A 19,703-nucleotide genomic window follows, 5' to 3' on the forward strand; every position below is an offset into this window, starting at 1 on the left:
CTAAACAGAAGGAGCGGTACACCTTTCCTCGCTGAAGACGTGAATGAAGACAGAAAATCCCTTTGGTCAAACCCCGCAGGGTTCCACACGGCAGTGCTTTTTCAGCCCTGAGCATTCAAGCACTGGCCGGAGTAAGAGCCCACAGCTTGCCTCCTAAAGTTGATGCTTGACATAATTAAAATCGGTGGAAATGGAAAGACTCAATTTTAAAAATTCTGAAATGAAACCAAATATCATCACTGATATTGGTATATTATGGCTCATACTTTACACTTGACAAAGTGTAATATAAGTTGGGAGCAAGGCTGTGAATTCACACACACACACACACACACACACACAGAAAAAACTCCCAACTATACAAAATGTATACCATTTCCATCACTCATGGCAAATTGCACTGAATCATTTCAAGTGAGCTAGGCAGTTCTGTAATGTTACTAGTCGGTTGAGGCATTTTAGAAGTTCAAAGCAAATACAGAGCCCTCAGATCCAAATATTTTGTAAGATATTGCTACAAATTTTAATAATCAAAAGGTATTTATTATGCATCTATATGTATCTAGCACTGTGCTAGTCAGTTTGGAAAAATTAAAAAGTATATGACTCATTCTCTCCAAGAATTTTAATAATCTAATTAAGAAGTCAAATCTGGCCTGGTCAGGTGGCTCCGTTGGTTAGAGCCTTGTCCTGTACATCAAAAGGTTGCAGGTTTAATCCCTGATTGAGGCGGGTATGGGAGACAACTAATCCATGTTTCTCTCTCATATCAATGTTTCTCTCTCTCTCCCTTCCTCTCTCTTTCAAAATCAATTTAAAAAATATACTTGAGTGAAGCTTAAAAAAACAAATAAATGAAAGAGTAACAGAAACCTATATACAGAATATTGTCAGGTCTGACTTAAATATCTTTTCTGTAGGGTGGTGGTAGGAAAACCCAGGAGAACAGAGGACTGGAATTCCAAGTTTACAGAACATATTGATGTCCTGTTTTGTGCCTACTTGCTAATAAATGTGGTTTAAAAATATATATGCAAAGTGAAATAAGTCAAACAGAGAAAGCTAAGAACTATATGATTTAACTCATTTGTGGAATATAAAACTGAAACGTATGTACACAAACAGCAGTGTGGTGGTTGCCAGAAGGAGGGGATGGGGGAAGAAAGGGGTCCTAATATGAGGTGACAGGAGAAGATTTGACTTTGGGTGGTGGGCACATGGTCCTATATACAGATTTTTTAAATTAGTAATCCACACATGTAACCTATATGTTCATGTTGACTAATGTCACCCTGATAGAATTTAAAATAATTAAAAGAAAAAATATGCATCCCTATGTTCATAGCAACATAATTTACCATAGCTAAGATTTGGAAACAGCCTAAGTGCCTATCAGCAGATGAACGGATTAGAGAACTGTGGTACATCTACGCAATGGAATACTATTGCTGCTGTAAAAAAGAAGGAATTCTTACCATTTGTAACAGCATGGATGGAACTGGAGAGCATTATGGAACTGAAATAAACCAGTCAATGAAAGAAAAATACCACATGATCTCACTCATTTCTGGATAATAAAGACCATTATAAACTGATGAACAAAAATAGATACAGACGCAGAGTAGCATCGAACAGACTGTCAAACTACAGCGGGAAGGCCGGGGAGGGTTGGGGTAAGAGATCAACCGAAGGACTTGTATGCATGCGTATAAGCATAACCAATGGACACAAGATACTGGGGGGTAGGGGAGGATGGGGGAAAGTCAAGGGGGAAAAAAAGGAGACATATGTAATACTCTTTGTAATACTTTAAGCAATAAAACAAATTTAAAAAAAAACCCACTGAAACATTTTATTCTATATAACAAAAGCCTAATATACTAAAAAAGAAAAAATATATATGTGGAATATTTGGTCTGAGATTTGCTTTCATTGTATCCTGGCAGGGCTGATGCTGAGAGGGGCTAATTCTCACCCACCTCAAGCTTTCCTGTGGCTACCTGTATCCCATTTAGTTGGATTTTTTAGATGCTGGGAAGACCTATTTTAAAGTTAAGGATGATGGGCCCTTCCTCACTGATTATGTGGCTGAGCATAAATCCTCTAGGTTCAATTTTAGTCCCATGAAATGAGGATAACAACTCCTGGGCTTGTTGTAAAAATTAAAAACAATTGAATACACAGCCCAGTTAGCGGCTCATTCACCACTAGTTTCCCTCCCCTGATTCCTGTTCTGTTGTTACACTTTTCCTATCCCAGAGGAAGCGTACAAATGTTAGCAGAATTGAAAAGTATAACTTCTCTCCCTCTATTTTCCATTTTAATTTCTTGGGACTGAACAGATGTTGGAATGTAAAGTTGGTGTCTCTATTACCCCATCTTAAATCTGGATGCTGAGAATCATCAGAGGCTGGAATCCTTTCTCTTCCCTTCCCTTTTATGGTACCCAAAGTCCTTCCTCACCCTCTTCTGGAATCCCTGTGCCCACTCACACTCCAAGGACTCTCCCTGGGCAATTATTGCTTTAGTCTCCCTCAGTATCACCTCATTTGGCCTGCTCCGGGCCTGGCTGGGTAGCTCAGTTGGTTAGAAGGTCTCCTGGTAAGTACCAGTAAAGTCATGGATCTGATCCCTGGTCAGGGCATATATAAGAATCAACCAATGAATGTATAAATAAGTGGAACAACAAATCAATGTTTCTCTATTTCTCTCTCTCTTTCTTCTATCAATAAAAAAAAGTTTTGACCTGCTCCTGAATCTTATTAAAACTAATATAGTTATATATATATATGTATATATACATATATATATATAAAATATGTATATATACACACATACATATGCATATATGCATACATATATCCATACACATGTACATATACATACATCTATATCTTTTCAATAAGAGAAGTGGGAGAAATGACAGTAACAGCATTTTGGAAACTAGAAGGTGGGTGGATGGTGGCCCCTCACTCAGTGGACCCAAAAAAGCTGAACAAGAAGCTGGAGGTGGAACAGATGAGCACCGTCTTTGACATGCCGGGTCCTCAGAAGGCTCCAGGCAGCAGATACCTCAGGCAAAGGATGGGAGAAGGGGTTGAACTGTGTTTAAGAAGCAGGTGACCCCCGTCTCCTTTCCCCTCCTGTCAGCAGCTGGGTGACAGCACCTCCCACCTCAGCAGCAGCCTGAAAGTGCATCCTGTGGTGAGGGCAAACCCGGATGTCTCTGAATTAGGGGACACGCCACGCGATGTTGGGGGTGAAATGCTATGGGGAGATGGGAGGTTAAGTAACTATGGACACAGCATATGGAGATTCCTCTTTTCTACTTCTCACCCTCATCTCCCAAATACTGGCAGCTGGGCCCTTACCCTCCAGGCAAGAGTTGGGGGGAGTTTTCCCAGGGCACCTGACCACCCCGTGAGGAAGGCCTGCAAGATCCTGACATTAAAGTTCCCTAACAATTGGCTCAGCCAGATCATTGCAGCAGATGTCACCAGTGTCCCCTCCCACACGTGTGCATTCAGAACTTCACTGTTCAGTCCCTGCTCTTACATGTGAGCAGAGCACCAATGCTACCAAAGAGCTGAGAAAAGCCAAAAACAATCTGGAGAGATCCAGAATTATGAAGGAAAAAGAAAATTTCCAAAAGTATTATTAGAAACTTATAAAGATAAGAGAAATACAAGGTATCTTGAAGTAAGAAAACGATGCTGCTAGAAAAAAGGGTGTTCAGAGAACAAAAAAAGACCTCTTAGAAATTAAAAACATGACAGCATAAATACAAACCTCAGCTGAAAGAATCAACACTGAAATTGAAGACATTGGAACGAAAAGAAAAAGAAAAGAGATAATGCCCCCCCCCCCCCCCCAAAAAAGCAGATAAATAATCCAGGAATTCCAAGGAAATCTAGAAAACAAAACACCTGCAGGAAAAGAAATCATTAACAATGTAATTCAAGAAAATTCCTCAAAACTGGAGGGTAGATTTTCTAGATTTAAAGGGCTGGCCCCCTGAGTGCCCAGCACAGTGGATTTTATAAGTCCCACACTGAGGCACCTCACTGTGAAATTTCACAACACTAGGATAACACATCTTCAGTCAACTTCCAGAGAAGAAAATAAAGTTAGACATAAAGAACAGGAAACTGGAATAGTGGGACACTTTTCAACAACCATACTGTAGACAAGGAGACACTGAAGTAATGTCTCCATAATTCCGAAGAAAGAACAAAGAAAAAAAATTTTGAGTGAAAATGAATTCCAACAAGGAACTCTCTGTATAACCACTCTAACAATCAGGTGGGGAGATGGGATACAGACAGTTTTAGAGAGACAAAAGCGTATTTTTTTTTACTTCCATGAACTTTTTCTTAAAAAGCCACTGGAGGATGTAGTCCATGAACATGAGGGAATAAAACAAGACAAAGGGAAACATGAGGTCTAGGAAATGGAAGGGAAGTGAGGAGCTCTTCCAGGAGGTGAGGGCAGGAGACGCCAATGTGTCCGGACAGGGAGGGCAACCAGGCCAGGGGAGCAGGCCAGGGGCTTATGAGAGAGATTTCTGCAAAAGCATGAAGTTGATACAACTGACAGAAAACCTGATAGGAAACTGGTAGAATCATGGAACATCTTGAGAGAATATGTAGACAACTGGCAAATATTTAAATACTGAAAGAACGGTAAGTACATAAAACACACACACACAAGAAAAACAAACAGATAAAAATAGGCAAGTAAAAAGAAAACTATTAACTCCGGGAATAATGATGCTGGTAAGAAACAAACAGTTTAATATATGCCCCATTTCTGAATAGCATATATAGTCATAATAATGTAAACCTTGAATATATTTCTAATCAAAACTGAGATACATTGTGTGCATGGGAAGTGACTGTGGGAGGTGTGAATAAGAAAACAAAGAGCTAAGTCTCGTCTCCCATAGGGGAAAGCCAATGTCCAATGAATGCCCCAAACAGAAAACTCAGGAGGTGGCAATACTTACTCGCCATTCAGGTCCATGGAGGTAAAAAAGACTTGAATGTGTTTCTCTGGGCAAGAGGAAATGAGAAGCTGGGCAGCTGAAACCTGTTCTTTTTCTTAAGAAACCTTGTAGAATGAGCAGGCCTTCCAACTGCACCCTTCTATAGAACGTTCATAAAAAAATTATAAAATACTTCAAAGTGTAATTGTGTATGGAGAGCCAACATGTGACCGAGTTGCAAAATAACATCTCTGGGATTTTGATAAATAATATTTTGGGTGCTCACTTTCCTTTCCTATAAATGGAGAGGTTTGGAGTAAATAATTTCTAAGATCCCCTGACCTCTCTCTACACGTGTTTATTTTTTGTATTTCTTTGTCCGAGTCTGGACTTGTGAACACAGACACATGGAGGGCTGATAATCAACAATGGGACTCCCCTGATGATTGTGATCATTAAAAACTAATATGCATTATCCACATCTCTACAAAGACACACTCTGATCCCACCGAGAGAAGGCGGCACAACCGTCTACGGATTTGTAGAGGAACACCTGAGGCTGCATTTCTGTCTTCCTCTGGCCATGTGAGAGGAGGCACAGGAGGAGACTAAAGTTCCCTGGTGTTTAGACTATGGCCTGTGACGCACGGTTATGCTGACCTAAAAGTTAATATTTAGCCATCCCAGCAAGTTAAGCTGGCTTGAGAACTTGGTGGGGGGGAAAGGAAGGCAAGAACTCTGGTAGAGATTTGCACTGAAGTCAATGTTAATCTTGGTAGCGTAGCAAGTCACTTGTGTCCTCTCTAGCACATGCCAAGGAAGAACATAGCGAGTCCTTTAACAATACCAACACTATAATGGGGAGGGCAGGTATGGCGCTTTGAATTAAAGGGAAAAATTAAGATTGTCCAGTCCAAACCTCCCATTACGTCCCAGCTTTGTGACGACAGGTAAAGCACAGTTTCTCTATGCCCTGAATTCTTTCTCCATAAATTGAGGACAATAATACAGCTATTTAACACTGAAAACGATGTCTTAATATACCATCTCTAAATACAGATGCAAAGAACATAATTGATTTGCAGGGGCCTTGGATTCATATCTCTCTCTCCTTCTCTTCCTCCTTTCTCTTTCTCTTTCTCTTTTTCTTTCCCTCCCTCCCTCCCTCCCTCCCTCCCTCCCTCCCTCCCTCCCTCCCTCCCTCCTTCTTCTCTCCCACTCCTCCTTCTCCTTTTCTTCTTCCTCTCTCTCTTTCTCTGATATGTAACCTGGCCTCCAGAATAATAGAAGCTTTAAGAGGAGAGATTTTCCCATGACAAATTTGGTCAAGTCAATCTCAAAAAGTTAAGGAACTTATTGCTCATTGACCATAGTGATCCTATTCAGTGAAATCTCAGGTTACAGTCATTTGCACTAACATTTTGGATCTGACACTGACACTTTCCTTTGGAATTTGGCACTCCAGATGTATTTTAGCAAACACTGCTAGTGCCAAATCAAGGAGTCCAACAATTGGTTTAGGGACGCTCTTTCATTTATTTTGTTATCCCAGGTTCTCAACAATATCTGGCACAGAGAAAGTGTTCAATAAATGTCTGTTAAACTAAAAATGGGAAAATACATTGGATGTGCTTCTCATAGTCAAAAGTTCCATAACCATACCTTATAGTCACTCATAGTTCTCTCTGTCTTTTGTGGTTCCATATGAATTTTAGGATATTCTTTTCTTTTTTTTTGTAAAAAATGTCATTGGGATTTTGACAGGTATTGCATTTAATCCGTAGGTCGCTTGGGTAACAGAGACATTTTAACAAATTAAGCCTTCCAACTCATGAACACATATTTTCATTTATTTCTCTTTTTTATTTCATCAGTGTTTTATGGTTTTTAGTGTATAAGTCTTTCACCTTCTCAGTTAAGTTTATTTCTCAGTATTTTATCATTTAAAAAAATATATTTTTATTGATGTCAGAGAGGAAGAGGGAGAGAGAGATAGAAACATCAATGATAAGAGAGAATCATCAGCCTTAGCTGGTTTGGCTTAGTGGATAAAGCACTGGCCTGCAGACCTAAGGGTCCCAGGTTCGATTCCAGTAAGGACATATGCCTGGTTGCGGGCTCGATCCCCAGTAGGGGGCGTGCAGGAGGCAGCCAATCAATGATTCTCTCATCATTGATGTTGCTCTCTTCTCCTTTCCCTTCCTCTCTGAATCAATAAAAATATATTTAAAAAAGAGAGAGAGAGAGAGAATCATCAGTTGGCTGCCTCCCCCAGACCCCTTATTGCGGATTGAGCCCCAAACCCAGTGGGCATGTGCCCTGACCAGGAATTGAACCATGACCTTCTGATTCATAGGTCAATGCTCAACCACTGAGTCACACCAGCCAGGCTATTTTATAATTTTTGATGCTACTATAAATGACATTGTTTTTGTTTGTTTGTTTATTTTGTTAATCCTCACCAGAGGATATTTTCTCCATTGATTTTTTAGAGAGAGTGGAAGGGAGAGGAAGAGACAGAGAGAGAAACATCAATGTGAAAGAGACACATTGATTAGTTGCCTCCTGCATGTGCCTTGACCGTCCTGGCGCCAGGGATGGAGCTTGCAACCGAGATAGATCCCTTTGACTGGAATCGAACCCAGGACCCTTCAGTCAGTGGGCCAATGCTCCAACCACTGAGCAAACCAGCTAGAGTGACATTCTTTTCTTAATTCTCTTTCTGGATAGTTTATTGTTAGCATATAGAAATTCAACTAATTTTTGTATGTTTACTTTGTATCTTGCAACTTTACTGAATTCATTTATTAGTTCTAACTTTTCTTGTGTAATCTTTAGGTTTTTCTAGATGTAGATTATGTGAACTTTTATAATTATTTCATAAATGATGCTAAGACAACAGGTTATTAGGAAAAAGTTAGATCCTGAATTAGATTAAATGAGAACAAAAAATACTTAGAGGGAAATACAAGTGAATATTTATGTAATTTAGTCTGGAAGAAACTTTCAGTCTGGAAGAAACACAGAGTAAAAGATTAATAGAATACATAAGAATTAAACTTTTTTTTTTTACTTTAGAAAACACCAGCAACAAAAATAGAAAGATTAAATGAAACAATATTTGTGACATAGATGATAAAGGATCACTCTTCTTAACTCTAACAGGGCTCACAATTCATTATGATATTTATTAAAGAAACCGATAAAAACTAACAAATGACATGATCAACCAAATAAGGAAAGAATAAATACAATAAATGAACATGAAAAATTATTTGATATAGAAATAAGTGCAAACAATTGGATAACACTTTTGCTTAATAAATTGACCTTATTTTTATAACAACCAGTATTAAAAAACCTTTAAAATATCAATAACTTTTGCTCCAAAAATTCCAGTTCTTGAAGTCTTACCCAAGAATGTTATCAGGGAATCAGAGGGGTATAAAGAAAGAATTTTTTAAAAGGTGCTCAACTTAGTTGTTTTTATTTTTAATACTGTAGATCACTGTAAACTTTAGTGCTCAAAAACAGAAATGTCTTTTAATAAATTATGATTTATCCATAAATTGGAAAAAGGGGAAATAACACTTAAGTGGGGAAAAAAAAGAGGGGTGCGAGACCAAGTGAAAAAAAGCAGGAACCTATATAATAAAAGGCTAATATGCAAATCAACCAAACAGCGGAACGACTGGTGGCTGTAATGTGCACTGACCACCAGGGGCAGACACTCAATATAGGAGCTGCCCCTTGGTGGTCAGTGCGCTCCCACAGAGGGAGCGCCACTCAGCCAGAAGCCAGACTCACGGCTGGTGAGCACAGCAGCCGTGGTGGGAGCCTCTCCCGCCTCTGAGGCAGCGCTAAGGATCCCCCGAGGGCTCCTGGATTGTGAGAGGGAGCAGGCCAAGCTGAGGGACCTCCCTCTGAACCCAAGTGCATGAATTCGGTGCACTGGGCCTCTATTATGTATATAAAATGTCATCTCAATTTTAGCATAAACAAATCACCACATACATAAGCAAAGGGAATAAATGAAAACAAAGGTCATCTTGGGGAAGGTAGTTAGGATGAGCTTATGTGTTTGTTTTTTTTGTCCAAATTAGATCCGATTTTTTTCTAAACCATGAAATAAATTTACTTGCAGTCTATAGGTTTTGTTCTAGATTTCAATCTAGCATGTCATATCATACTGGATGGGGATATTCTTCTAATGCAGCAATTTTCACCCAGTGTGCTGCAAGAATTTTTAAAATATGCAATACTTGACTATTTAGTCAAGGGCACTGTCCTCTTTTCCCGTAGATTGCCAAATTAAAAAAAAATGACAAGAGCTAACACAATAGCCACCCAGTGTGAATGAATCAAAATTATATCAATTATATCTTTTTTTGTCTGATTAGCAAAAAATATAGGGTGTCCCCCAAAAATGTATACACACTTTGAATAATTATTAATACCAATGTGTTAAATCTGAAAAGCAAGAAACATTAGTTGAGGTATCAGAAAAAAAGTAAAAATGTTTACATTTTTGGGGACACTCTATATTTTTTGATGTGCTGCAGAATTTTAGTAATTAATTTTTGAGATGAAAAGGTTGAAAATTGCTTTCTATAGCACATTTTGGAAATAATTAATAAGCATGAGGTTTTTTTAAAAGAAATATGTCTATGCCATGGATTCAGGGAAATCCTTGGAATACCAGGAGAGTTCTATTAAATTCTCCCTCCACATTTGTCCTTTTCCAATTTCTTCTTTATCTGTTACCATTTGTTATTTTGCTTCTAATCATAATTTTATTTTTTTGGAAACAATAACCTTGATTAAAAATTAAAAGATCATATTTATTATTTTTCTTTATCTTTGAATGTATTATTTTCTTATATTAATATCAGTCCTTGATTTCTCTCCCGTTGCATTTGTTTGCCTTATTTTTCCCTCTCTTTTGATTGTTTATTTTCTGGGTCACATTATTCTGGGTGGACAGCAATTTATTTTATTTCTGTCTTTCAATAAAGAACTTTATTATTATATTTTTATTTTTTAACCTTTATTGTTGAAAGTATTACATATGTCTTCTTGTTTTCCCGGTTGACCCCATCTAGCCTCATCCCCTGCCCCAGGCCTAATAGAGAACTTAAAACCATTTACATTTATGCTATGCGCTGACTCTCTTTTCTATCATCTTATTTTACCATTTTCTTAATGCCTCCTGGTGGCTTCTTTATTTTCAGATTTTTGCTTTTAATTTTTGCCTTTATTTTTATTTTTCTCTAGCATGTTGCAAAGTATATGTTGTGTTCTAAAATTTTTCCTTGCGAGAGAAAATATTCTCTGTTTATTCTCTTCTTTAAAAAGCATATTTACAAAAGTGGTACCTAAGTGAAGTTTTCCTGTAAGTATCACAGGTGTCACTGGCGGCATCTTGGGCAAACAGGGATGGGTGGCTACACTACCCCTCGGGGATAGGGATTGGGAGGTGCAGGCTTGGGGCTGGACAGAAGATTTCACTTTGGTGTATTCTGTATCTAAGGTGCTTGAGAACATCCAAAGGCAGGTGTTCAGTTGGCAGTTGTATAAATTGGCTAGAAACAGGAGAGCGCTTTGGGCTCAATATAAAGATTTCAGAGTCGTCAACATTAGAGCTAATAAATAGGGCCATAAGATTGAATACAAAAAAATAGATACAATAAGTCTCTATTTTTGTAGTGTTAAAGAAAGGACAGAATTCTAAAGAACAGTGCTTAGTGTGAAAAAAAAAAGACTACAAAAGAGATTCATAAATTGCAGCCAGAGTAGGACAATCAATCAATCAATCAATCAATAAATACATGCAGAGGGTTAACTCCATTCCTTGCCAGGTCTTTTCACAAGACCTGCAGGACGAAGTGGCTTCTGGCCAAGAAGCAAGAGCAGAACTGTCCCATTCCCCCATGGATTTGGATGAAGCTAGTAATAAACTCCAACGGGAGACACTGGAGAAGAACCAAGCTGGGTCTGTAAGGAATTGCACCTGAGATGGCACCATATTTATTCTTTATCAAGGTCACTAGCATCTCTCCATATCAAGCTGAAAACATCACCACCATCTGGGCAGTTAAACAAATCTTATTGGGAAAATGATCTTTGTTTCTATGCTTCTCTACTAGTACGTTGGTTCTGTAATAAATACATGAGATTTATTTGAAAAAAAAAAAATAAACAAAAAGAAGTGAGTGTGGTAAAGGAAAAAGTGTTTCGGGGAGCATGGATCGGCCAATCGTGCTAATGACTGTTGAAGGTCTAAGAAAAGGACTGTAAATGCCTCTTAGATTTAGCACCAAGGCGGTACTTTGCTGTTTTGGTGACTTGGTGAATCTGGAAGCTAGACTGCTATCAGTCACCAAGCCGTGGTGAGGAAGTGGAAACACTAAGCATCCATAAGCCTTAAAAGAAAACTGTGTGGAAGGTGAGAGATAATGAGAAAGAAGAAGGTAGGATTAAAGGGAGGTCTGCTTAATTTGGGAGTTTCCAAGTTGTTGAGATATATTAATAGGAGACAGCAGGAGACAGCTGAAGACAGAGGAAAGAGACAAGATGATCATGTGAGAAGGTCTGTTAGCAGACAGGAGGGAACAGCCAGGGATTAATGAGCCTTAGATAGGAGATGGGTAATGAATAAGGTGGACTTCTGCTCAGTGACTTATTTATGCGTCTTTCTGTCTTGCAGAGACTAGAAGGCAAAAATATATCCCATACAGACTTAGAGGAGAAAGGTGGCAGGAAGCGAGACAGAGGTTGGACTTTGGCTACTTCTGCTTTCTCTGCTGGCAAGCCCCAGGGGCTCACACTGGATTTTTCTTTGGCAGAGTCCCAGCGTCCAGGTGCTTTGTGGATTCAAGAGGCAGAGTGCGCCCAGCTGGCATGGCTCGGTTCAATTCCCGGTTAGGGCACAGGCCCGGGTTGCGGGCTTGATCCCCAGTGTGGGGCGTGCAGGAGGCAGCCAATAGATGATTCTCTCATCACTGTTTCTCTCTCTCTCCCTCCCTCCCTCTCCCTTCCTCTCTGAAATCAATAAAAATAAAAATAAAAAATAAAGTGAGAGTATGTAGAAATGTCCCTTTTTGCCTTTTTGAAAGACTTCATTAATCCTTGGACAAAGAAAGCTACTTCAGGAAAAGCATTTCATATGGTCCTTGCCCTATTCTGATAAATGGATCTTGAAATGTCATACATATCATCTCCATTCCAGTAATAACGACCATCAATCATTACTATCGCTGCCACCACCATTTTTGGATCACAGGGCCTGTCCCAGGCACTGCCCTAATTACTTTACACATGTTATCCTCACAGAGAGAAATGAACGGCTGTCTTTATGGTTTAAAATGCCCTAGGCTGAGTCCTATCTTCAGAACTTCCCGCCAGGAGCGGGAACAAACAGATGTCCAAGAGGAAGATAATGTCTGTGATGCTGGGTATTTTTAGCAGAATGCATTATTTAGATAGGTTACGAAGGTATGGGGCAGCGTGTGTGTGCTGTATGTTTAGGGGTTGTCAGCTGACTCGGGGAAAGGAAAATATACTTAGAAAGAAGATACATACTCTAAGCCATAAAAGAAGAGTAACTTTAATCCAGTTTCTATAGAGGGAGAAACCTGGTTCCTGTTCTCTTTTTCCTTGAGCTCATGTCCAATGCCATAGGATAGCGTCACCTGGCAAAGGGGTGTGACAGAGGCTGCCCCGATTTGGCACCTCCTGCTCTTTTGTGGCTTTCTTTCTCAATAAACCTTTCACAAAGGTCAGGCTTTAAAAGGCTGGCCTTTTCCTTGTTTGGTCTAAGTGTTTCTTGCTTAGAAGAATGATTGAATGTCCTCGAGTGTCAACAAATGAGTGGTTTCAGTGAAGCTTTTGGGAATCTATTCCCCTAAAGGCTGCTGGGTGGCGTGCCTGGGGTTGGTCTGGTTTTGTGTGAAACTAGTAAATAAACAATGTAATTACCAGGCTGCCTGGGCCTCGACTCCTGATACCTGCAGGGCCACACATGTGACAAGAGAAGAGCAGGTAAATTATCTTCACCTAAAACCAGGAGTCAGAGGTTCGGAACTGCACCTTCGCCGGACGGAATGCCAAAGCGCTGGCGTGGCAGAAGCCGGATTTGGACGAACGAGATCTCGGGGGCACTTGGGCAGCTGTGGCCGCACTAGGAAGGATGCATGAGCTCGGTAAATACCTACTGGGAGAAGAAAAAGGCAGGCCAGCCCCGAACAAAGACGATGAGTCTCAGATCCACTTTATTCTGCAGAATGAATGGTAGGAACAGAGGCCATAATCCGAACCTAACTCATGAAACAGCACCTGACAGTCCTGGCTGTGTCCAGGGGAAATGCATCAGCACGAATTGGTTATAGTCACCCCATGTTGAACTGAGATGGGCTAGTAAGCCAGGACAAGCGGTGTAGGGAAACTGAGACAGACAGTTAAACGGCCAAGCAGTTTATAGCCACCTAATAAATCGCAAAATCCCATCACCCCTAACCAAGGACACGTAAGAGTAATTGGTTTACACTTCTCCTCAACCACAGAGTAATAGCTTATACCACCCTACTCAGGGAGATAGATAACAGAAATCCAATTAGTGCCATTTGTGCCAACCACTCCCAATGATGGATGAAGTCAGGGGAATAAATCTCATTTTGCCAAGTCAGCATAAAGCTGATGCATAGTCTATTGAGATCCTTCCCTAAGACCTCCCCTGAAATTCCTGCTGTTAGAAAACAGGTAAGAATCCTGAAGACAAAGAGCCAGCCCGGGCTCTCTTTGGAGCACATCTACGCCCTTCTTCCCTCTCAGGCCTGCATCTTTACTCTTCTCTCCTCAACTCCAAGGGTCCCCAAGAGACTTGCAACCAGAGGAGCAACGGGCAGTGGCAGCTCATCCCGGGCTAACCCCCAGGACCCCATTTCTCTGACTTTTCAGTGAGCTAACAGCAGCTCCACCCTGGCTCACTGCCTGCTGCTTCTATCCTAAGCCCTTCCTTTTCCTTCCAACTTCAGTAAACATACTGTCAAAATCACCGGGATCGGTATTGTGAAATCTTTCCTGCACAAAGTCAAGAACCCATATGCTAAGGGCTAGCCCGAGGCAGACCCACTCCAGGCCCGGCCCTTTCTGGTGACAGAACAAGTTCGGAGAGGTCTGTCCAGTTCTTTTTATTTCCTCCCCCGGCTGGTATTTGGGAGAGAAGAGTGCTTTTTTGGGAAAGCCCGGTCAAGCAGTCTCTTCTTGGGAAGTGGTGGACTGATGTGCAAACCAAACAGACCAGTGTTCCCCCGGGCTCAGGCGCTCTGCTGCTTCGAGGAGAAAGGCTGGTCTCACCTGATTAGAAGAAAAACCCAGGCACATGGTCTCTGCATACGTTGGGGAGTCACTCAATCTATGGTATCCAGGTTCCAAAGAGCAGCAGACTGACTTTGAGACTTAATAGGATTGAGAAAAAAAAAAACTCCTGGCTCCCTCCTTCACATACATTGCATGTCATCAGCAAATAAGCAGGAATTTTTATTGGTCTGTGATTCACTTGAGACTTAAAATTCCAATAAAGATGATGTGGTGACATTTAAAAGCTTGGCTGAAACTAGAAACACTAGGAAGACTGAAGGTGCTTTTGCGGGAGAACACAGAAGATAATCTTGGCCGTTTCCCCAGGACAAGGAACAGAAAAGTTGCATGACTCGAGTTCTGAGCAGAGACTGAAATAAGGATTTAAACGTCAGTTCCCGGTGATCTCACCAACTGCTTGCCCACCACTCCCCTCCCCATAGAAGGCCCTGGCTGCATGGAGGCTGGACCAGGGATGCCGGCAGGCAGGGTACCTGGGCTCAGGTGCCCTGCGGCTTCTCACCTGGTTAGGAGGAAAACCCAGATACATGGTCTCTCCTCCACCAGCATCTCCATCTTTGATGTCTGTGTAGGGGTTGATTAGAGGAATACTGTTTGCTGCACGTTTCTTATCCTTTGCTGGTATGTTATGGGGTTACTGATGGAAAATCTGAGTAAGCGACACGGATCTTTCCACAGTGTGCACTCGGACTTCGCCGTGGAGCGCACTGACGATGGAGACGTTTCAGGATGATTCTTCAGGACAAAGGCCCACTGGGCCTTGGCTGTGGTAGAGGGTGTGAATGCTCAATGGTGGCACCAGCTGTAGGAGGGAGTTGATGCTTCTAAGGTTGTTCTGGGCTGAACGGTGTCCCTCTGAGATTCACCTATTGAAGCTGTAACCCTCAGTGCCTCGGAATGGGACTGGATGTGGAGAGATAACCTTTAAAGAGGTGATTAGGTAAAATGAGGCCCTTGGGGGTCGAGGGGCTAATCCAATGGGACTGGTGTCCCTGTTAGAGAGGTGACCAGGACACACAGGTGACACTCAGACGGAGGGATGACCACGGGAAGGGTCAGCAAGAGGGCGGCCACATGTAGGCCGTGCAGAGAGGCCTCAGGAGAAACCGATCCTGCTGACACCGGGGTCTCGGACTTCTAGCCTCTGGAACTGAGGGAAAAGACATCTCTGCTGCCTAATCCACACAGCCTGGTGCTTTGTTATGGTGGCCCCAGCAGTCTGTGGGCAGTAATTCTGATCGTGCCTTCAGATACAAGGCCACGGAATTAGATCACAAATATTGGTACTTCAGGAGGACTAACCATGCTTCCTGGCAAATAATTAATCACAAACTATCTAGGGTTCGATTTCAAATAAGGTGCTGTGGGAGATAAAAAGATGTTTATGGGGCATACTTAAAAATTTATAGCCATTTGGGAAAATAGCACTTTCACATGAAAGAATAACCAGCAATAAAAAAAGAATAGATAGCTCGGCCGGTGTGGCTCAGTGGTTGAGCGTTGCCCCTGAACCAGGAGGTTCTGGTCGGGGTACATGCCAGGGTTGCAGGCTCAATTCCCGGTGAGGGTTGTGCAGGAGGCAGTCAACTGATGATGTTTCTCTTCGATCGATGTTTCAATCTCTCCATCCCTCTCCCTCTCTCCCTGAAATCAATAAAAATATTTTTTAAAAAAATAGATAAGGGTTCTGAGGGGGAACAGAAAGCTGAGAGAGTTCAGAGGATGAGATTGCTTCTAGTTATGTTTCTTCACAGAAATGGATTCCCTGTAGAAAGTAGCACGTCTTGTTATCAACTCATTTCCTTATACGAAAAGACCAATTCAGGAGAACAATTTTATAAAATGAATTATAAATAAGCATTTCTATTGTGAACAAAGAAAAGTGCAAGAGGTCTGACTCCTTATCGGAACAATATTTATAGTGATTTTAGATCTTTACTGGGAAGGACAATCCGAAGCTAGAGAATGTATGTGTCCCTTTAAGAGCCAGCCTTAGTTCGATGGACTAAAGCCAAACAATTAATCCATTTTTCCCCCTAACAAAGAATAGGCTACTATATTCAACTGACGTAGTAAGTAAGCCCCACACTGAGACCTGCCCTGGGACAGTGCGATTCCCAGGGACCAGTGTTTCCGCTGTTTGGTCAATTTGCATGTTAGGGTTTTATTATATAGGATATTAATTCACATATCTTACCGCTCACCCACTTAACATGTTAAGAGCCCAGCCTGTTTTGTCTTCTGGATGGAAAGTATAGTGTCAGTCACCGGTGACTGACTGGGCACTTAACGTGTTAAAGTGTACAAGTCAATGATGTTTAATATATTCACAGAGCTGTGCAACCATCGCCACGACCAATTTCAGAACACGTGCATTATCCCCACAAGAAATCCTGTACCCTTCAGCCACAAATTCCTGATTCCCCACCGTCCTCAACTGTAAACAATCCCCAACTTACTTTCCGTCTTCACATTGTCTATTCTGGACCCTTCATATCAATGGAATCGTACAATCGGTGGCCTTTTCTACCTGGCTTCTTTCACTTAGCAATGATATTTTCAAGGTGCATCCATGCTGTGCCAGGTATCATTCCTTTTCCATGGCCACACAACAGTCTGTATCACATTTTACTGGTCCGTTCATCAGTCAACAGACATTTGAACTGTTTTCACATGCTGCGATGAATATTCGTGTACAAGTTTTTGTGTGAACGTGTTTTCACTTTCCTTGGAGTAGAGCTTTTCTACGAGTGGAATTGCTGAGTAGCACAGCAAATTCTATGTTTTAACCTTTTAAGAAACTTCCAGACTATTTTCCAAAGTGGATGCACCATTTTACATTCCTAGCAGCAGTGTACAAGGTTTCAACTTGTCTACATCCTTGCCACCACTTGTTATTACCCATCTCTTTAATTATAACCCTTCTCACAGGTGGCTATCATGAAGTGGTAAGTCTTTCAGAATTCTCTGCTTACAGAAGCCCTACAGGTAAACATACACAATTTCTTCACATGCACCCACTGATTTGATACCTAGCTTCTGGGGCAGCAACAATCCCACCTATGTGTCAGCACAATTATTACCCCAATTTTGCAAAGCAATGCAGGTTCACAGAGGTTAGGAGGCTCTGGAGCTGAGATTCGAAGCCACGGCGTTATCCTGATCAGTGGCTGCTGAGTGCACACGTGAACTCATCAGGATCAACTTAGGTAATGAAGTAACTGCACTTTCTGAAATGAAAGCATCTAGTAATGATGACTAAGATGCTGAAGGGACGTGCCTTTGGATTATATCAACAGATAACACGGTGTCTGTTGAGAGATTAAAGAACAGAGGAGTGATTTCTGCGGCCACGGATCGATTTAAAGGCACACAGGAGACTAAGCAGTCCCACACCACTTTGGGTAAATGATTGTCTTTATCGCCCACCTGGAAAGTGAGAGCATTCATTGTCCTCAGGGTGTGGTGGTAAGTAGCGTTGAAACATGTGCTGTTTACCTTTACCTTTTGGTCCGTGCACCTGAGAGAAGGAGGCCAGTTTCTCCTGAATTACGACATTCTCTGAGTGCGGCCAGATAGGTCACTTCAGTTTTGTGATTATTTTCCACTTTATATAAAATGGTGCCTTTCTTTTACTCCTTGTAGTTGAGGAAACATTACTTTGCAATAAACATTATTTTGAGTTTTGGCCACAACCACAAGCAATTCTGGAAATGAAACACTTTTAGTAAAAAGGTCCTGTTCACTACAACCTCTTTCTAGAAATTCGGTGGCACTGTGTATCTAAGTAATGTATCTTTATCCAGGCTCTTCTCAATTTTCAGCCTTCAAAAAATTGATCTTCTAAGCAACTTATAAGCATTGCTAAAGGTGGACTAAATATATTTTTAGGATATCTTCATTTTTTAATTAAATTTCTTGGCATGACATTGGTTAGTGACATTATGTAAGTTTCAGGTGTACAATTCTGTAACACATCATCTATCTACTGCATTGGGTGCTCACCACCCAAAGGTGTTTTTATATTTTTATTTTGTTGTTGTTATATTTTTATATATCATTTCCTGAAGAGAAACTACATACAAGTTCCCCCAACTTTGAGAATCTTAAAGAAATGCAGCATTCTCTTTTGGTGGCGGGACAGAGTTAAGTTGGAAATGAGAAATATAGTCTCCAAAGCTGTGTACTGGAAAACAGTTTATTTGAGAAAAGGATCTCATCTCAATCTGTACTTGTTTAAAGGGTTTATCCTCCACAGGGTGAGGGGTGGGGCTGAGGATGAGGCGGGGCTGTGGGTGAGGAGAAGATAGCATTTCCAGTTTTACCACTCTTATAATTTTGCACCAGGGCTGAAGTGCTCAGTGGAAAAAAGGAGCATTGTTTCTATGAACTGTATGAAGGAGCGGGAAGGAGGAAATGTGAGGAGGAGGATTTCTCAATTTTATTAAGAGGCGCTTCTGTGACTGCACTTCCTCTAAGCCCCCCGCTCTGTGCCCAGTCTGACTGGGACTCACCGGCTGGGCCTGGCAGTGCGTGGGAAGGTTGAGAGGATTTTCCTCAACAAGTCGTGGGTCAAGCAGGGAAAACTGTGCTGATGCATCTTCAATAAGTGACAGCACTGACCTTTGAAATCATTAAGCCTTGGTATTCTGATCTGTCTAAAAGGCGGAGTGAGTTCTTTTACACTGAGTGGCCAGATTATTATGACCGGCCAGATTATTATGACCACCCCATCATAATTCACTTCAGTACAATGAAGTGAATTAGTTATGCAAATAATAATAGTAATAAAACCTTGAGAGTATTATGCAAATAAGAAGAATAATAATAAAACCTTGAGAGTATTATGCAAATGATAATAATAATAAAACCTTGAGAGTATTATGCAAATAATAATAAAACCTTGAGGCTATTTGCTTAGGAAGTTTTCAATATTCAGTATTTTTGGAAGTGTCAGTGAAGTACTGATGGGGTGATCATAATAATCTGGCCCGTCGGTCATAATTATCTGGCCACTCAGTGTATAAGGAAATGGAAAAAAAAAAATCTACCAAATGTTTATCAATTTATTTTGTTTTTTGTTGTTTCATTTTCACCTGAGGATATTTTTTCCATTAATTGTTTTTTTTTTTTTTTTTTTTTTTTTTTTTTTTTTTTTTTAGAGAGAGTGGAAGGGAGGTTGGGAGGAGGAGGAGGAGAGAGAGAGGGAGAGAAAAACATAAATGAGAGAGACACATCCATTGATTGCCTCACATACACGTCCTTACCAGGCCCGAGGGACGGAATCTGTGGCCCAGCTACGTGCCCTTGACCGGGGAATCAAACAGGAGATCCTTTGGTG

The 19,703-nt window shown here is 41.0% G+C and overlaps 1 protein-coding gene across 6 annotated transcripts in view; it reads right to left on the reverse strand.

Annotated features, from left to right (window-relative positions):
• Positions 1-19,703, reverse strand: part of PGCKA1 (PDCD10 and GCKIII kinases associated 1) — a 70,760-nt gene that overhangs the window by 34,816 nt on the left and 16,241 nt on the right. The window lies entirely within an intron of this gene.

This window comes from Myotis yumanensis, unplaced genomic scaffold (assembly GCF_028538775.1).
Source record: "Myotis yumanensis isolate MYYU_CA2020_CCGP unplaced genomic scaffold, mMyoYum1.0.hap1 SCAF_1, whole genome shotgun sequence".
NCBI classification, from domain to species: domain Eukaryota; kingdom Metazoa; phylum Chordata; class Mammalia; order Chiroptera; family Vespertilionidae; genus Myotis; species Myotis yumanensis.